Raw genomic sequence first — 18,421 nt, forward strand, 5'->3', positions numbered from 1 at the left:
GGTAATAATTTTTCCTTATTACTTCAGCCATAACACAACCTTTTTGTGGTACGATTACTCAGGATTTGACACTTGATACCATAAATATATTCAAACAAACACAGTGGCACAGTTAAAAGATCAGATAATTTTCAGGAAGATGGAATTCTCATCCAGGGACAAAATATTTGTGATATGTTATTTAATCCCTTAATTCTTCATTTTCCTGAAGGATGTTGAGTGGGATTTGGGTGTTTATTATATGTCATTCTTCTGAAACTTACTAGCTGCATTGAGGAAAGTATATACTATATATATTACATTGTGAAGAATTTGTGGTAGGCAAAGTGAATTAATCCACTTCTCCCCCTATCCCAAATACTGGTGGTTTTTTTTAAAAGAAAACAAAACCTAAGTCGCAATTCAAAATTCTAGTGAATCTTGATTTCATTAATAATTATTAATTACAATTATTAAATGATATTCTGTCTTTTTAGAGAATATGGCTGATCATTCAGCTTATGTTACATTATTAAATGAAGTAAATAAGATTTATGTCTGCTAATGTAATTCCTAGGGGGGGGAGGATAATACTTAATTGAGTTTTTAAACAAACACTCATTTCCAAAAGGGCCTATTTTCCAATGATATATTTTAATCTGAGATATTTGGTGGGCTACAGAAAAATTTACCTAAGTTTGTTCCAACATGTAAAAAAAAGAAGAAAACACACTTCAAATAAAGGAAAAAAAAATTGTTCCCTAATGGGTTCTGAAACACTGTTTAATTAATAAATAATTAATAGAAACCATCTTGATCATTCTGTCTAATAATTAATGTGTGTGATATAACTTCTATATGTGATGACCACGTTGCTTTACGTTACTTTGTGAAGCTATGTTTAGCTTCTTTAGCTATTGAAATAACAAGAGAGGCAATGAATGCATGTTCGAAGTATGTTAGTTTATGTTTGTCTTATTTTCAAAAGACAATTTAAAAAATCACTTATTTTAAATGATTAATTAAGCATGGGTCACTAAAATACTTGTGATACATGTTTTAATATCTTGAAATCAGAGTAGTTTATAATTTCCTTTGAAGAATAGATGCATGGACTTTAGAGTGATCAATTAATTGCTCAATAAGTAGTGATGTCATTTCCCTATTCCTTTATTATAAATTCAGGGTACATTCTGGGTTTAGAAGTGGATATTTCTCATGGCTTACTGTGAGTTTAAATCCTATTGTTTAGACATGTAACATCCTGAACTACTCACAAATCAAGGTAAAAGACCATCTTTTAGACAAAGCAATAAGATTTGTGAGTATAATTAAGCACTGTTACTGCATCTTGTTACTAAAGATGCAGATACTTGAAGTGACAAAAATAGTCTAATTCCCAGTAAATCAATACATTAACTTTCCCTCTTAATATTGAAATTTAAAACAAATTCATTGCTTTAAAACAGTCCATACTTATTGCATCTGTTTGATAGGCACATTCCAAAAATGGAATATATTTGTTAGACTTTCCTTTATTACATTTGTAATACAGCCAGAATCTGCAAGGACTTTCTGCAATTAACAGCAATAAAACATCCACCAACGATATAATATTTAAATGCCCCCAATAAGAAAACTGTAAGTCATAGCAATTAAAACAAGACAATATCATCCCAAACTATCCCAGAGCAGTTTCCAGAAGGGCATTATTTGTACCAACTTCCAGAAAACTTTTTTTTTAGAGTTGTTAAAATTACAGAAGAAAGGCTAGTCTAATTTCTGGAGGGAGTCCATAAAAAGAGTGCTAAAGTTTGAAAAGCAAAACCTTTGAGCCTCTATCACAGTGATGGCAAACCTTTTTGGCTTTGAGTGCCAAAACGTTCACAGGGAAACATCATGTATGCTTGTCAGGACCATGCTCCAGAAAAGCAGAACTTCCAGGTTCTGGCATGCATGCGCATGCGCACCTGACAATCAGCTAGCCAGCGTGCTTGCGCACACCGGTTTTCGACACTGCCATGCACCCAAAGGACAGCTGTCGTGCACACACCTGGAAGACAAACAGGCAAGGCTTCATATGCCACTTTGGGCACACGTGCCATAGGTTCGCCATCACGGCTCTACCACATTAACTTAACTAGTGGTTAAGACACCAGGCTAGAAATAACGAGGCTCTGAGTTCTAATCCCATGAAAGCTGGCTGTGTAACTGGGCTAGTCACTCTCTCACAGTCCAAATCCAATTGTTTTTTTGCTGTGGGGAAAGGAAGAGAAGAAAGGAATATTAAGTATGCTCACTACCTTGAATTACTTACATAGAAATAATAAAGGCAGGATTACAAATCTTAATACTTAAAGGAACTACAAGTAGCTTCTCAGACAAGTCAACATTGGTTGAAGAAGGCAGTTGTCCAAATATCTTGGCACCAAGCCATATTGAGAGATATTTAAATAAAAAGTCTAAATAAAGAAATCAGTTTAGTAGAACACAATATGTCACAGAAAACATTCTAGAATTTGTATTTTTACCAAAATAATCTGATTTCATTTCATTGTAATGCTTATTCAGGATTGATCATTCCACAATGAAATAATTTACTTTCAAATAATATTTTAAACAAGTATAAAAAGATTTATTGGTCCAACGCCTGTATTTTACCCTTTCAAAATCAAAGTCCTACATGTATTTTCTCATTCTAGTGCTATAGCATCAATTATTTCCATCTTTAAGTAGTATTACTGCAGACATCCAGATATCTTCATCTGATATTGTAGCATCTACTTTACAAAGCATCTTTATACCTTGAAAAATGAACACAAGAAGTAATTTAGTTTTCCTCAACTTAATGTCCTGGAGGTATGTTAACACTGCAACTCCAAGAAATTTCTAGTCAGATGAAAATCCTAGGAATGTTTGTTCCAATAGATAGATATAGTGAACACTAGTTTCAATGAGATTCATTGTATGGTAGGAAACTTTAAGCTTTAACAGGATTTTCACTTGTTTAACCAACACTCCAACATATTAAAATCAATTGAAAGTAACACTCTTTTTTTTATTAAGTAAAATCATGTAACTATTTAGAAGTAGTTTGACAGGGATTCCCCCCCCCGAATAATTCAAAATCAAGAATGAATCAGAATTACAGCAAAACAGAGGATTGATACCATCCGATGTGGAATCCCGATTCAGATTGGAGAATTTACCTTTGCTTTTGAATAACAAAAAAAGAACAAGCTATTACATGCTATGAATTAAATATTACCTTGTCCCTTAATCCCATTTTTCTCTTTTGGAAATGTCAAGATTTTGAAAATAGAATCCATTTATTCTAGATTAGATTTGTCATATTTTGTTTTTATTTTATTAGTATAGTATAGTGTAATGTAATATAGTGTGGTATGGTACAGTACAGTATAGACTAGAATAGTAATATTCTTGTTTAGTTAGGATGAAGTATGACTAGCCTCATCCAGATTGTGGTTTCCACATGTCATCCTTAATGGAGCATGCAAATCAGTGTCTGTATTTCCTGCGTCGGATGAGGAGAACACACCTTTCTCCTTCTGTCCTGGTCACTTTTTACAGAGGCGTCATTTATAATGTTTTAACAAACTGCATCAATGTTTGGTTTGGTGGCAGCAGTACCTCAGAAAGAAAGTCCATACAGAGAGTGGTCAGGACAGCTGAGAAGATTATAGGAAGCTCGCTTCCCTTTATTCAATATACTGCTTATAAGCACTATATGCTTAGAGCTCAAAGCATTGTTAGAGACCCCACACAGCCACTTTACAGTCTGTTTCTGTTGCTCCCCTCTGGGAGGAGATTTCAAAGTATTTCTAGCAGGGCTACCAGATTCTGTAACAGCTTTGTTCCCTATGCCATCCATCTGGTAAACTCACAAGGTTCGTTTTTATCACCATGTACATGTATATATCCCAACTAGACTGTGTTGGGTCTCTGTGTCATATGATATATGTGGGTATATGCATAATTTTGCATTTGTTTATTTATTTATTTTTTCATGTTTATGTAGTGTATATTGGAAGTCGTGACCCTTTGACAGCTGTATACAATGAAATTTTATTTTAATGTATGCCAATTAGTCTACATTCAGAGTGACAAAGTTATTCTATTCTAACCTGTAATTCACGTAATAGCTCTTACAAATGTTATCAATTACACAAGAAAGAGTAGGCTAGAACATTATTTTCAATCGCAGAGTCCAGTTTGAGATATTGTGCCTCGAAATAGCAAAGTACAAACAAACAAATAAAAACCCTCTAAGCAATATGAGAGACAGTTTGGTCTAATGCAGGAGTGTCAAACTCACATCATCATGGCAGCTTCACATGACATATTGGGACTTTTTTCCACTTAACTAAACCGGGCATGGTGTGGCCAGTGCAAGATGCATCCAGCCTGCGGGCCGGGAGTTTGATAGCCCTAGTCTAATGGTTAAGGCATCTTGGTGCTTTCTGAGCTTGCTTGTTTTCTTGCAGACATTTCTCTACCACTGATGATGTTTCCTAGTTCCTAGTAATGAAACGTCTGCAAGAAAACAGACAAGCTTAGAAAGCACCAAGGACCCCCCTCATAAAACGTTATTATCTCTGCTAACCTTTAATGAACTTTTGCTGATATCAGGACTGGAAAGATGAGGTTTAAGGATTTTTTTATAGATAAGAATTTGGATATGGGGAAAAAGTTCATTGTTGTACTTTAATAAAAGGTGATAAATTATTAAACTTGTTTATATTTGGGCTGAAGAGGGGAATCATTTCTTTATATATTTCTTTTCTTTTTCTTTACTATCTTAATTTTTCTTTTTTAATTATCCACACTTTCTATTGTTTACTTTGCATTGTACTTGTAATTTTTAGTGAATTTACTATAAAAAAACTGATCTCCAGGTATTTATTTTCCATTTTTTTGTTAAGCAATTGTTATTAACAGTTGAATTAATGCACAACCTGTGTTTCTCCTTCTATTAGTGCCTAGGCACATAAGGCTGTGCTATTTCTCAGCATCTCAACCTAGTAATTTGGATGGATTTGGGGAAGATTATGTAGCAATTCCATGTTTTGAGAATAGGCCAGGTTCCTGCAAAGCCAGACTCATTGCTCTTCTTGGTTTTGAAGGGTTCTTCTCTCCCCCCACCCCCATTGGGGCTCCTCATAACGCGCCCTGCTACAGTTGTTATTTGACTTTTAGATTTCTTAGGAGACCACCTATCCTATTTGAATCCAAAAGCAACAGAGCAAAATCATATTATTTTTCCAGGGGAAAAAAATGATACCTATTTAACATATTTTCCACATAACGTTTTTTTTTTGATAATCATTCATGAATTATTCATTTAGGGGTGGATGTGTGTTTGTTTACCCAGCCTGGGTAGTCATTAACTCAGCTACAGCTTTTGCCCTGGAGCTCTCTGCATCAGTGTGGTTTTTAATTGCACGCAGAAGAGCCACCAAGAGGTTTTCCCTTATGCAGGCACCTGCTAGAGATGATTCAGCAACATCCTTTGCCTCTAGCAGAGGCCAGATACATCTGCCAATACCTGTCATTATCTGAGCCAGACTTGTCAAAAGCCCAGCATCCTTTAAGCTCTCCCGGGTGCCAGCAAGGGACCCTTGTCAGTTATCCTGGCTCTTGTAGGGCTGCCCTGCACCTGGTATTTCAATTGCAGCAAAATGTGTTTTGATTGTTTTCCTCCTTTAATGAACCTACCTAAGGGACGTTTAGCTCTTTATCTGGTAGCATGTTATTGAGTTGCTCACATTTATCCTGCTGGTGCATAGAGACAGAAAGAGAAGCAAGTGAACCAAGCCCCCTGCTCTGCCACCCCCGTTTCTTGCATTCTTCTGCTATTATACGTATCCATCTGCTTCAGGTCCTGTGACAGAAATCAGCCGAGCACCCCTAGGAATATTTTGCTCTAGTAATTTACACTAATGATTTCTAAACATATTTAGCCAGTTTTATGACGACCTCATTAGAATGTGACTGAGTTCTAAAAAAAAATGCAAACAGTGCATTGTAATTTAAGGTAGCTGTGAGTTGCCATGAAAAATTATTTAAAGATGATAAATGTTAGAGTTGACTTACCGAAACCTCATGCTGTTTTGGCATACTTAAAAGAAAGATTAATGAGTGGGTCTTTAAGGAAAAGCTATCTGAAGCAGGGGTTGGGTCTATAATGTGAATCACTACCCAATCAAATGAAAGAACTCTTAACAATATATAGCAAAGAAACTACTACACCAAAAAATCAGATTCCAGTCTGACTTCCAGAGGATTTAGTTTGGCCTGATTTATCAGTCTGAGCACCTCAAACCTGAATTCTACCTGGTGATAGATTGCTCCACATCTCACTCATCCTTAATTCAGTAGGAATAGAATCTAAACTTGGCACTGGTTCTTACTCAGCCTTTGAATGGATAAGCAATTTTGTCCTGTTATTTACCCACTTGCTTTTACAGGAATGATTTCAGAAACGTTATTCATTGATTGCACAAAGATAAATTAATTTGGCCTTCCTGCATGCTATTAGTTGAGGGCAAAAAGAAATTAATTCTATGTAGAGCCATCATAATTACCTCATTATATTTACACACATGCACTTACAGACGTGTATGCAGTGAAATATATGCTCAGGTTTTGTTTTTTGGGGGTAGGGGGTTGTACTGGATAAGGTATCAGTCTAGAACTGAGGAAATGCAGGTTTAAGTTTAAGCCAAGCCATATAAAGTCCTTATTGAATCATACTTACTTAGTTCAGGCTACTTTGCAAAGTCATTGTTGTGAGGAAAAATTGGAGGAGGCAATGCTTTGTAAACTATGTTTACAAAGGGAATGCTATATCAAAGCACTTTTGAAGGAAAAGGCAGGTTATAAATCTAACAAAATATGTATAAATTTCATGTCAGTTACAAATCAAATTTCATGTGTGATATAGCATTCCCTTTGGCAAAAAGCAAGCTGTTTTTGGATTCCCATAATGTCTGTTGGTATAGGTTAAATGTTTACATGTTTTATTTAATGATTGTTATATTTTTTACAAAGCTAAACACAAAAATATGGAAAAGTAGGATAGATGAAGACAAAAATGTTGACAATAATAGAAAGCAAAAGAAACAAAAAAAAAACCCTTAAAGAAATAACTTCTGATCTTCTTTACAGCAGTTATAGAAATAATTGAAACAGTTTCTCCTCTTCCCCATATTCAATCCATAAGGTAAAAGTTCCCCTCACACATATGTGCTAGTCGTTCTTGACTTTAGCGGGTGGTGCTCATCTCCATTTCAAAGCCAAACAGCCAGCGCCGTCCAAAGACATCTCTGTGGTCATGTAGTTGGAATGACTAAATGTTGAAGGCACACGGAACACTGTTATTTCATTCAACCCATAGTAATCAGTAAATTGTGAAGTCTCTGGTGTTTTATAAAATAGTTCCAATAGAAATAACTTTCTGAGTAGAAGTTTCCTGGTTACCAAATTAGATATCACCATCAACGTTATAAGGCACTATGGGTTGCTCTTATTTATTATATACTAGTGACTTGTCCTGTCAGTGTTGGTAGGAGTGTTCTTGATGGTTCCTCAATTAGACTGTTGTTTACTGTTAGCTTGTTTGTATGCATTGGTAGTTCCTTGATTGGAGTATTGTTAAGTTGATTGTTACTCTAGTATTAATCTTAGTGTTAATTTCTACCCATATGGGTTGCTCGTTTTGGTCTTTTTTTCTTTTGGGTTTTTTATTGTGTATTTTGAGTGGTATGTAGATGTTGTTTATCTGTGTATGCTGGTTGATGGCCAATTTGCTTGTCTGCCCGACCTCCTGGAATTCTCTGGTGTTTTTTAACTTGGCTTCATGTTCACAGTTTCCTAGATGAAACCATGGTTGAGTCTGTCCATGTTGTGTCACTAAGGAGTTTTCATCATGTCTCCTGACTGGTAGTTGGTGTTTACAGATGGGAGCTTGTAATCTTCTGCCTGTTTTTCTTACAATCCTTACATTATATGCTATAGATGACTTTTGTTTTTCTTTCTAGAGGTGCTTGGTTTTGGTTTACTTAGGATATTTTGGAGGACTTTAGTTGATTTGTGTGCTATGGTAAAAGTCATTATTGTTCTTTCTCTTATCCTTATCTAAGTCAGTTTAGCAAGTTCTGAAATTTTCATGATCAAGTTTTCCATGGTGAGTATTTCTGCATTCTTCCATATATATACTGCTCAAAAAAATAAAGGGAACACTTATACAACACAATGTAACGCCAAGTCAATCACACATCTGTGAAATCAAACTGTCTACTTAAGTAGCAACACTGATTGACAATCAATTTCACATGCTGTTGTGCACATGGAATAGACAACAGGTGGAAAGCATAGGCAATTAGCAAGACATCCCCAATAAAGGAGTGGTTCTGCAGGTGGTGGCCACAGACCACTTCTCAGTTCCTATGCTTTCTGGCTGATGGTTTGGTCACTTTTGAATGTTGGCGGTGTTTTCACTCTAGTGGTAGCATGAGACAGAGTCTATAACCCACACAAGTGGCTCAGGTAGTGCAGCTCATCCAAGATGGCACATCAATGTGAGCTGTGGCAGGAAGGTTTGCTGTGTCTGTCAGCGTAGTGTCCAGAGCATGGAGGTGCTACCAGGAGACATGCCAGTACATCAGGAGACATGGAGGAGGCCGTAGGAGGGCAACAACCCAGCATCAGGACTGCTACCTCCACCTTTGTGCAAGGAGGGACAGGAGGAGCACTGCCAGAGCCCTGCAAAATGATCTCCAACGGACCACAAATGTGCATGTGGCTGCTCAAATGGTCAGAAACAGACTCCATGAGGGTGGTACGAGGGCCCGACGTCCACAGGTGGGGGTTGTGCTTACAGCCCTACACTGTGCAGGACGTTTGGCATTTGCCAGAGAACACCAAGATTGGCAAATTTGCCACTGGCGTTCTGTGCTCTTCACAGATGAAAGCAGGTTCACACTGAGCACATGTGACAGACGTGACAGGGTCTGGAGACGCCATGGAGAACGTTCTGCTGCCTGCAACATCCTCCAGCATGACCAATTTGGCAGTGGGTCAGTAATGGTATGGGGTGGTATTTCTTTAGGGGGCTTGCCAGAGGTAGCCTGACTGCCATTAGGTACCGAGATGAGATCCTCAGACCCCTTGTGAGACCATATGCTGGTGCGGTTGGCCCTGGGTTCCTCTTAATGCAAGACAATGCTAGACCTCATGTGGCTGGAGTGTGTCAGCAGTTCCTGCAAGACGAAGGCATTGATGCTATGGACTGGCCTGCCCGTTCCCCAGACCTGAATACAATTGAGCACATCTGGGACATCATGTCTCGCTCCATCCACCAACCCACGTTGCACCACAGACTGTCCAGGAGTTGGGGGATGCTTTAATCCAGGTGTGGGAGGATACTATCCGCCACCTCATCAGGAGCATGCCCAGTCGTTATAGGGAGGTCATACAGGCACATGGAGGCCACACACACTATTGAGCCTCATTTTGACTTGTTTTAAGGACATTACATCAAAGTTGGATCAGCATGTAGTGTTTTTGTCCACTTTAATTTTGAGTGTAACTCCAAATCCACACCTCCATGGGTTGCTAAATTTGATTTCCACTGATAATTTTTGTGTGATTTTGTTGTCAGCACATTCAACTATGTAATGAACAAAGTATTTAATAAGAATATTTCATTCATTCAGATCTAGGATGTCTTATTTTTGTATTCCCTTTATTTTTTTGAGCAGTGTGTGTGTGTGTGTGTGTGTGTGTGTGTGTGTATATACATATACATATACATATACATATATACATATATACATATATACATATATACATATATACATCATATACATCATATACAACATATACAACATATACAACATATACAACATATACAACATATACACATATACACATATACACATATACACATATACACATATACACATATACACATATACACATATACACATATACACATATACACATATACACATATACACATATACACATATACACATATACACATATATATATATATATATATATATATATATATATATATATATATATATATATATATATATATATATATTCACTTCCCTTAGCATATAGAATATTAATCATTCATAAACCTTTTCTAATTGACTATCTCTAAGTCCTAGAAAGAAAAATGCTGGTTTCATCTGAATGCTAATCTTTAAAACTCTGCATCATCATAGATATTTGTATCCACCACCACCCACTTTTCAACAAATTTGTCATGCATGGTAAACTGTCCCTTCCTTCTTTTTACTTTTCCAACAACAATTAGGAATACCCTTATACATTGTAGATAGTTTCTCTGGTGACATATATCAATGGCACATGATTTTATAAACATTCTTTCGAGTTATAAGATAATGTGAATTTCAGGATCAATTTTACCATGCCCTCTTGCTCTTCTTCCATTTAAAATCTTAACAGAGTTTATACATTTTAGCAGTTACCTGTTCATCATTTATGCAAATTCATCATTTATACACAATTGCAATTCAAGGCTAAATGTTTACTTTCAAGTAGGCACACTTAGAATTATGCCATGGATGATTTACCTGGAATTGTTATTGTTGTTCTTTAGTTAATTAGCCAGTGTTAACTCTTTGTGACCCAATAGATGTAATTTTGTCAGGACCATTGGGAATTGCTTCTTTCACTTCTTACACGCTCCTGTTTGTGCCATCAGTGATAGCATTTAACCTCCTTGTTTTCAAACTTCAGGGTCTTCTCTAGTAACATTTGTCTTCGTATGATGTTTTCAAAAAAAAAAGTAGCTGCATTAAACCCCAGTGAGATTTTTCTGAAAGATTTGGATTATACTGCAAACATTGAACAATGGGATGGGCGTTTCTGCAACAGAAATAATTATCACAGTTCAGATTGTAACCAGAGTTCTCCCTCAGGCATATATATTTCTTTATATGCTGACTGAAGACAATACAATCATTTCACAATAAAACATTTAAGCAGCTGTTTAACTATGCACAAATGGAACAACAAATAATGATAAATATACCCATTTTCTTTATTCATTTATCATAGTGATGACCTTTTTTGAAAAACAATATATAATCTGCTTCCCAATGGAAATTATGTAGACATGATATATTGCTGAAAAGAGGATGCTTTATAAAGCTCAACAGTTTAAAATCATCTTTAATCTGGCAGATCAGTAAATAAGACAATATGTTTTATCAGTCAAATAAAATATCTTCTTATTAAATCTACATCCAGGAAGAAGAAGTTGGCTTTATTCCATCATGCATACCAAGAAAGGTATCCTTAAGGTGAATAATTGGCCATTGTTCCCTAGGAAGCTAGGCAGATCTTTTGTAATCATTTAATAAAGATGTTCCCAGATCAACCTTAGTTGCCTCACTGAGCCAGATAGCACGAAATATGTGCACACAGTATCCTTTGTAATGCTGAAAAAGCCCTAGTCAGTTTTCTTATAAATGCTTTTCGCCAAAAAGTTGCTGTTTTAGAAAATATAAAATCGGTGTGGAATTGAATCTTGAAGCCTTAATCTATTGAATAGGAATCCATTTCAAAAGCCAAACATTTAGTTTGAGGACTGCATAATCCCTGAAGGTTCTCAGGTAATGAGGGAATCCAGAATTTACATGTTACTATCCGTAGGCAAAGTGGTGTCATTGTCTTTTCTACATTGGGCATACACCCCATAAAATAACATTTTGAATATTTATGAATAAATATTTGAATAAGGAAAGATGATTGTTCCTAACTATAATGACACCAAAATAATGAAGTGTGCATTGTGATATCATTATACATGTTCTGTTCATTTGTACTAGAATCATACTTATCCGAATACACTCCAGTATACAGCATGGCATAGCTAGATTAGAATCTTTACTGCATACAAAAAGTCATTGAAATATTCTGGCATGTATCTATCCTATATTTCCCATGGTTTAATTTGATGTTTTGGCCTTGAAGATGACATAGGCCACTGCAGCTAGTCACAATTAGGCCAAAATAATTGTGACATCACCATTTAAGCTCTTTTCTTTCATATTTCATTGTAGTTATCATTGCTTCTCTCTCTCTCTCTCTCTCCCTCCCTCCCTCCCTCCCTGTCTCGGTCCCTCTCTCTCTCCGTCTCTGTCTCTCTCTCATTCACTCACACACACAGAGAGAGATTTTTAAGTTATCCTTTAAAATAAATAAATATATCATAGAACATGAATGGGTTGCTAGCTTTCTGCTACCTTCATTCCAAAGTCTAAAATAGTGTCTTGCCTAAGACTGCTTCATGAACTCCTGATTTCTATTTGCTGATTTTATTCTTAGAAGATATTTTTCTAACCTTCAGCTGAAATATTTTTTCCTGAAACTTAAAAAATCCTGAGATTTTGGTGTTCTTTCTACCCATTCAGGATTGCCGTAACATTCTCTGTCATTCTTCTTTTTGCAAAGCTACATACACCTAGTTTCCATGTTTTCCCAGAGCACTCTGCCTACAATCCTCTGACCATTCTTGTTGCCCTTCTATGAATTATGCCAGTTAATCTAAATTAAGGCGAACAAATCTGAGCTTGATAAAGCTGAAACAATTGCTAGATGGAGACAAGAAATCTCTTATCTGTTTACTTTTATGTAGTGGTCATTTCTGTTTCTGCAGCTCAGATCTGATAAGTCAAAGTAGTATTATGTTTGAAGTCCTGTAGACTAGTTGACTGTATTTAAAGTTGGGTATATCCAATACTGAATAAATTAGAATAGTTATTTCCAAACATTTGGAAATTTTGTTGGTTTTGTTAAGATGCCATGCTATCACCATAAAGTACTATTTATTTTATTTCAACATTAAGCTGTTTGTTTTGTTTTAGTCTTGTTTTGTTTTAGTCTTGTTTTAAGTTCTATATGTCAGTTGTAGTCTTCCAAAGTTGATAATATTCATCTGCAGTGTATAACAATTTCTACATTTCCTTGTTATAAAGACCAAAGAGAATTATGAGGTTTATAATCTAGAATATTTAAAGGACACTAGTTGGGGAAGACAGATCTATTTCAGATTTTCATCTACAGTGTTGTTATGGTTCATCAAATGAAATCTGTCTCTTGGTGATTACAGGAAAAGTCCCTGCAGTTTTTCCTTTGATTAAATAGGATGGGTGGGGGATGGATGGATGTAGATATTTTCTAAAGTGATCTTGTGAAGACCTCTTTAGAACTCAGAGAAAATAACTGGCTCAGTCATCTAGTTGGCTTCTATGCTTAAGATGGGACTAAAACTCACAGTTTTCCAGTTTCCAGGGACCACGGTGGTGCAGTAGTTAGAATGCAGTACTGCAGGCTACTTCTGCTGACTGCTGGCTGCCTGCAGTTTGGAAGTTTGAGTCCCACGGCTCAAGGTAGAGTCAGCCTTCCATTCTTCCACGGTCAATCAAATGAGAACCCAGATTGTTGAGGGCAATATGTGGACTCTGTAAACCGCTTAGAGAGGGCTGTAAAGCGCTGTGAAGCAGTGTATAAATCTAAGTGCCATTGCTATTCCAACCCAGGATCTTAACCACTAGATCAGAGTACCTGTTACATATGTGTTAGTTTCAGAGTTTATATTTTTACCTTTTACCTTTTCCAACCACTTTCTCAAGTCAATGGAGTTTCCGCCATTCTTCTCCACCAGTCAGAAATATCTGTTTAATGTTTATATAACAGTTTGGTCTGCCCTGAGAATTGATGGTTCTCTCCTTGTCAACGTGAGCCACCCAGCTGGAAGTGAAATCATCAATACTTCAACAGATTTGTCCAAAGCATAGTCCAGTTGTTATGTACTTTTAATAGGGGTTAGGCAGCTATCTGTCTGGAATGCTTTAACTTGAATTCTTGCAGTGAGCCTAAATGGCCCTCTCCACTCTATGATTCCTAGTACAAACTATTCAGCTAATACTGAGCTTGGTGATATCAGATATATTGTTATGTACTCTTTCATACACTCAGCAGTTTTTTTACTGTACACTCAGCTAGTTTCTTTGGTCACTTACTGTACCAAAATGTAGTCATTACTCACAGTCACTGTAAAGACAGTTTGGAGAACTGAGATTAAAAATCTAATATACAGTACTGTGACTGTAAATGATTTGTGTTGTAAATCAAATGGCAAGTCCCTTTCCTTTCCGTATTCAAAGTACTTTTGAATCCAGAAACTTCAAACCCAAAACAAGTGCACTTTTTCCTGTAAGCCAACATTCATGGTGTATAATGCTTTAAATATTTTCATTTCTTGGATCAATTCACCTTAAAAAGTATTACAAATAATAAATAATTTTAACTTTCCAAAAATTAGCACATACACAAATTACTTCAAATCAGCTACCAATATCAAGCATACTATAGATAATCAGAAAGTTAATTTTAATTACATTATCTACTACAATATTAATTTAGCTACCATTTGGTACAATATTAGCACCATATTTATAACATATGGAGCTTTAAAATATACTAATTGCTTTGCTTGATCATCATTATAAATTTATTCTATTTATATTATGATCACTTCATAATGATCACATTATGATGTATTTATTCAAATGTTCGACTTATGTTCCCAGTTGACCCCAAAATTTTGATTGCTAGGTAAGGCAGTTAAGAGAGTTGAACTCCATTTTATGACCTTTTTTGCCACAGTTGTTAAGTGAATCACTGCAGTTGTTAAGTGAATCGTGAAGTTTTTAAGCAAATCTGACTTTGTTGACTTTGCTTGTCAGAAGCTAGCTGGGAAGGTTGCAAATGGTGATCACATGACATTGAGACAGTGCAACTGTCATAAATACATGCCAGTTGCCAAGCATCTGATGCTGTGACTATGGGGATACTGCAACAATTGTTAAATTTCAAAAACAAGAAACTTTTTTCAGTGTCGCAACTTTGAATGTTCAGTAAATGAAAGGTTGTAAATCGAGAATTACCTGTAGAATTGGAAAAGTATTTTATTAAGTCTGACTTGGTAAGAGATAAGGAAGGTATTCAGATTATCATTTCAAAAGCAATGCTGAAATTAATCTGTTTTTTCTACAACCTGGATGGGTTGGTTCTTATTTGATTGCATTTTAATATATGGCCATTTCTGAAGCCATGTTGCTTTTAAGAATTCATTAAAGAATGTTATTGAATGCTTGATAGCCTATTGCTTCATAACAATCAACTTAATCTGTTTATCAATCTGGATATTTGGGTTTTCATAATTACACATATAAGATTCAATCTCATTTCAAAATCACAAGAGAAACTTATGTCACAAATTGTTTTTGGCAATATCACTATATATTTCAATCCTCTCATAAGTTATATATTCAAATATATAGATACTTAAATAAATTGTGCTGCTAATTGTGTATGGCCAAGGTGGCGCAGTGGTTAAATGCAGCACTGCAGGCTACTGCTAGATCAGCAGGTCAGCGGTTCAAATCTCACCGGCTCAGGGTTGACTCAGCCTTCCATCCTTCCGAGGTGGGTAAAATGAGGACCCAGATTGTTGGGGGCAATATGCTGACTCTCTGTAAACCGCTTAGAGAGGCCTGAAAGGCCTATGAAGCGGTATATAAGTCTACTGCTATTGCTATTGCTATATGGTCCTCAAAAAGAAGGAGCTTATTTCTTTCCTAATAATAGTTATGAGAGCAAATATTAGAAATTTGGATTTGAATGTGGAAGAGACAGACACAAACATTTTAATGAAGATTTCAGCTTGGGTTGAAATTGCGCATATAAAAACTGAAACTTTTGTTTACCATAGGTAAACATCAATTTTATTTAGTTAGATTATAGTCCAGTATATCATAAACATTGATTAAATGTTGTGATTCATGACCTATGATAAAATTTTGAACTTAGATTTTGAAACATATCTTAAATAATGGGATCCTACACTTCCGGGCAAAACCAATATCTTCATACAGTAGCGCAGATGTAATGCTAAGCACTTTTGATACTGGTTGAGTTTGGGAATCAAAAAAACACTAAGATTTTTTTATCAAAAAAATTAGTAGCTGAATGCAGGATTGTAAGCCTTCTAAATATTAAGTTCAGCATTCATTTCACTACAATTCAATTGTACAGCGAATAGAAAATAATAAGATTACACTGAGTAAAGTTGGGCTCCATCTTGGACATTAGTTGAAGTTCTAAAATAGTTTCCAAAAACATTTCCACTTGGAGTTTATTATAAGAGAGACAGTGGTAAATTTATAAAAACAATCTCATGTTCCTCAGTTTAAGAAGTTAGTAAAGGCTCACTTAGTGACGACCAGACATACTGATTCTGGAATCCTAAACCATGTGGGCTGCTGCATTTTGAATCAACTGGAGCTTCTGGATGCTTTTCAAAGGCAGCCCCATGTAAAGTGTTAATATACGCTTATGCCTTGAGTTAATGGTGTTCATTATTTTGGACTTTTTATGGTTATATTGCATGCCATGTCACCTTTACTCTACAATCTTCATGTAAAACATTCTGAGAGATGAACATATGGTATAAAAGCTGTAGAAAAAAAGATAACTATGAGCTATGTATTCCAGAGCATCAGGAAGATAACTTGAGAAATGCTGTTTTAGAATATTACCAATGATTATAATCTTCCAATCTTTGTTTTTCTTATCCCCCCTCGTATCATACATTACATTCCTTTTGCCATGTCCATTATTTATCATTTAAATTTCCAACATCTTCATAATACTGGGTATAATATATAATGTTATCTTACATCAAAAGTGTCTTGAAGATCAGTTTTAAGATTAAGTGACTAGCAAGTATTTATTTCAGTAAATGAGTGTAGTTCTCTAAAGTAATACATATTTCTGAATCCTAAATTTCTTTATCAACTAATGCCATATATTGTTCAAATTTGAATTAAATAACATTAGCAATGTTTTATACATATTGGTGCCAAACTGTTAACCAGATTTAATATCATTTTCCTTATTCATCTTACCTGTAGATATAAATGGAAATGAAAATCTTTCCCAACACTTCAATGACAACAGTAAATCAATATTTTGCTAACATTTATATATCAAAATGTAGATGTGCTGAAGTTGTACATAAAATGTAAATATTGCATTACAATTATTTTATTCATTTATTTGTATACTAGCTGTACCCAGCCACGCGTTGCTGTGGCCCAGTCTGGGCATAGTGGGGCGGCGGGTGGATGCTGCCATTGGTCAGGACTCGGGTCTGCTGAGCCGGGCGAAGATGGTTCGGGGAGACGGCGCCAGGGCTGTCGGCCTCGTGGAAGTTGTTGAGCATCTCGGAGGAGGAGCTGCGCTCAGGCTCCCCCAAGTCAGTGGCCCGGGAGAGTGAGATGTCCAGGATCTCTGAGGAGGAGAAGTCCTCGGTGTGCCACCTCATGGGGCACCCAGGGGCCGCCCCAGCCCCACTGCACCTCAGGTTGACACCGCTGCCGCCGCCCCATCGGAGTTGCCTTGGCGAGGCTGTAGCTGGTTCGCTGGGGGGGTGGTGGAGAGTGCACGCAGCCGGCCGGGCTGAGGAGACACTCCGCCTCCTCTGGAGCTCCGCTGGGCTGGCCGGGGATAAGCTGGCTTAAGGGCGGGAGGAGGTGGCTGAGAGATGGCGCAGGTGGTGCCCCGCCGCAGACAGCAAAGGCCCGGCAGGAGGGGAGGGGAGAGAGGGAGGGGGAGGCTGAAGGGCTTCGGCTCCCCTTGGCAGAAATGGCAGAAACTTGTCAGAGGAGGATGGGAAAGGGTGCGGCCGCAGCCCAGCCACACATATAAAGGGACTGTCGGGACGAAGCTGGACAGAGGCCGAACTGTTCCGAATATACTATACTCACTAAATGAACGCTATGGTAAACGACACAGCTCAATTCCAACGCAATGTCACACAAAATAATTAAATCAAAATGAAAATAAATCAAAATCTATGAAAATTCAATATAACAATGCAATTGGAAACATTGAAATGGAATCATGAAATATTTAGTATAGCGCATGTTGCTTTTACATCCGATGGCGCTAGTTTTCAAAAAAGCATGTTTTTACAAAAAAATCATGTTTTTACCTGTCACAGGTGTAACATCTATGTAATATACGTATTTAAAAACATTTGCATATTCGAATGCAATGTTGTGTCAAAATTTCAAAACAGTTGGTGAAGAACTTTCAGAGATTAGCGATTTTGAACAAACAACCATTACATTTTTATTTATATAGATTTAAATGATTTACAGCAAATGGCCATCCCACTTATTGTGTCTCTGGCTAATGTGCAATAAAGAAAAAAACTAGATGAAAAATCCCAATTAAAATCCAATATTAATGGGAGACCAAGTTCCAGTACCCAAAGAAAACAGTTTTTAGTGCCATCCTGAAAGCAACA

At 36.5% G+C, this 18,421-nt stretch overlaps 1 protein-coding gene and 1 long non-coding RNA gene across 17 annotated transcripts in view; both read left to right on the top strand.

Annotated features, from left to right (window-relative positions):
- Positions 1-18,421, top strand: part of PTPRM (protein tyrosine phosphatase receptor type M) — a 477,367-nt gene that overhangs the window by 434,857 nt on the left and 24,089 nt on the right. The window lies entirely within an intron of this gene.
- Positions 1,740-17,145, top strand: LOC148049237 (uncharacterized). The gene is made up of 2 exons (XR_015695676.1): positions 1,740-2,838; positions 17,022-17,145. It is a non-coding gene; the product is annotated as an uncharacterized LOC148049237 (long non-coding RNA).

Source organism: Thamnophis sirtalis, unplaced genomic scaffold (assembly GCF_051295495.1).
Source record: "Thamnophis sirtalis isolate CommonGarterSnake01/CBP01778 unplaced genomic scaffold, rThaSir2_p1.2 scaffold_2, whole genome shotgun sequence".
NCBI lineage: Eukaryota > Metazoa > Chordata > Lepidosauria > Squamata > Natricidae > Thamnophis > Thamnophis sirtalis.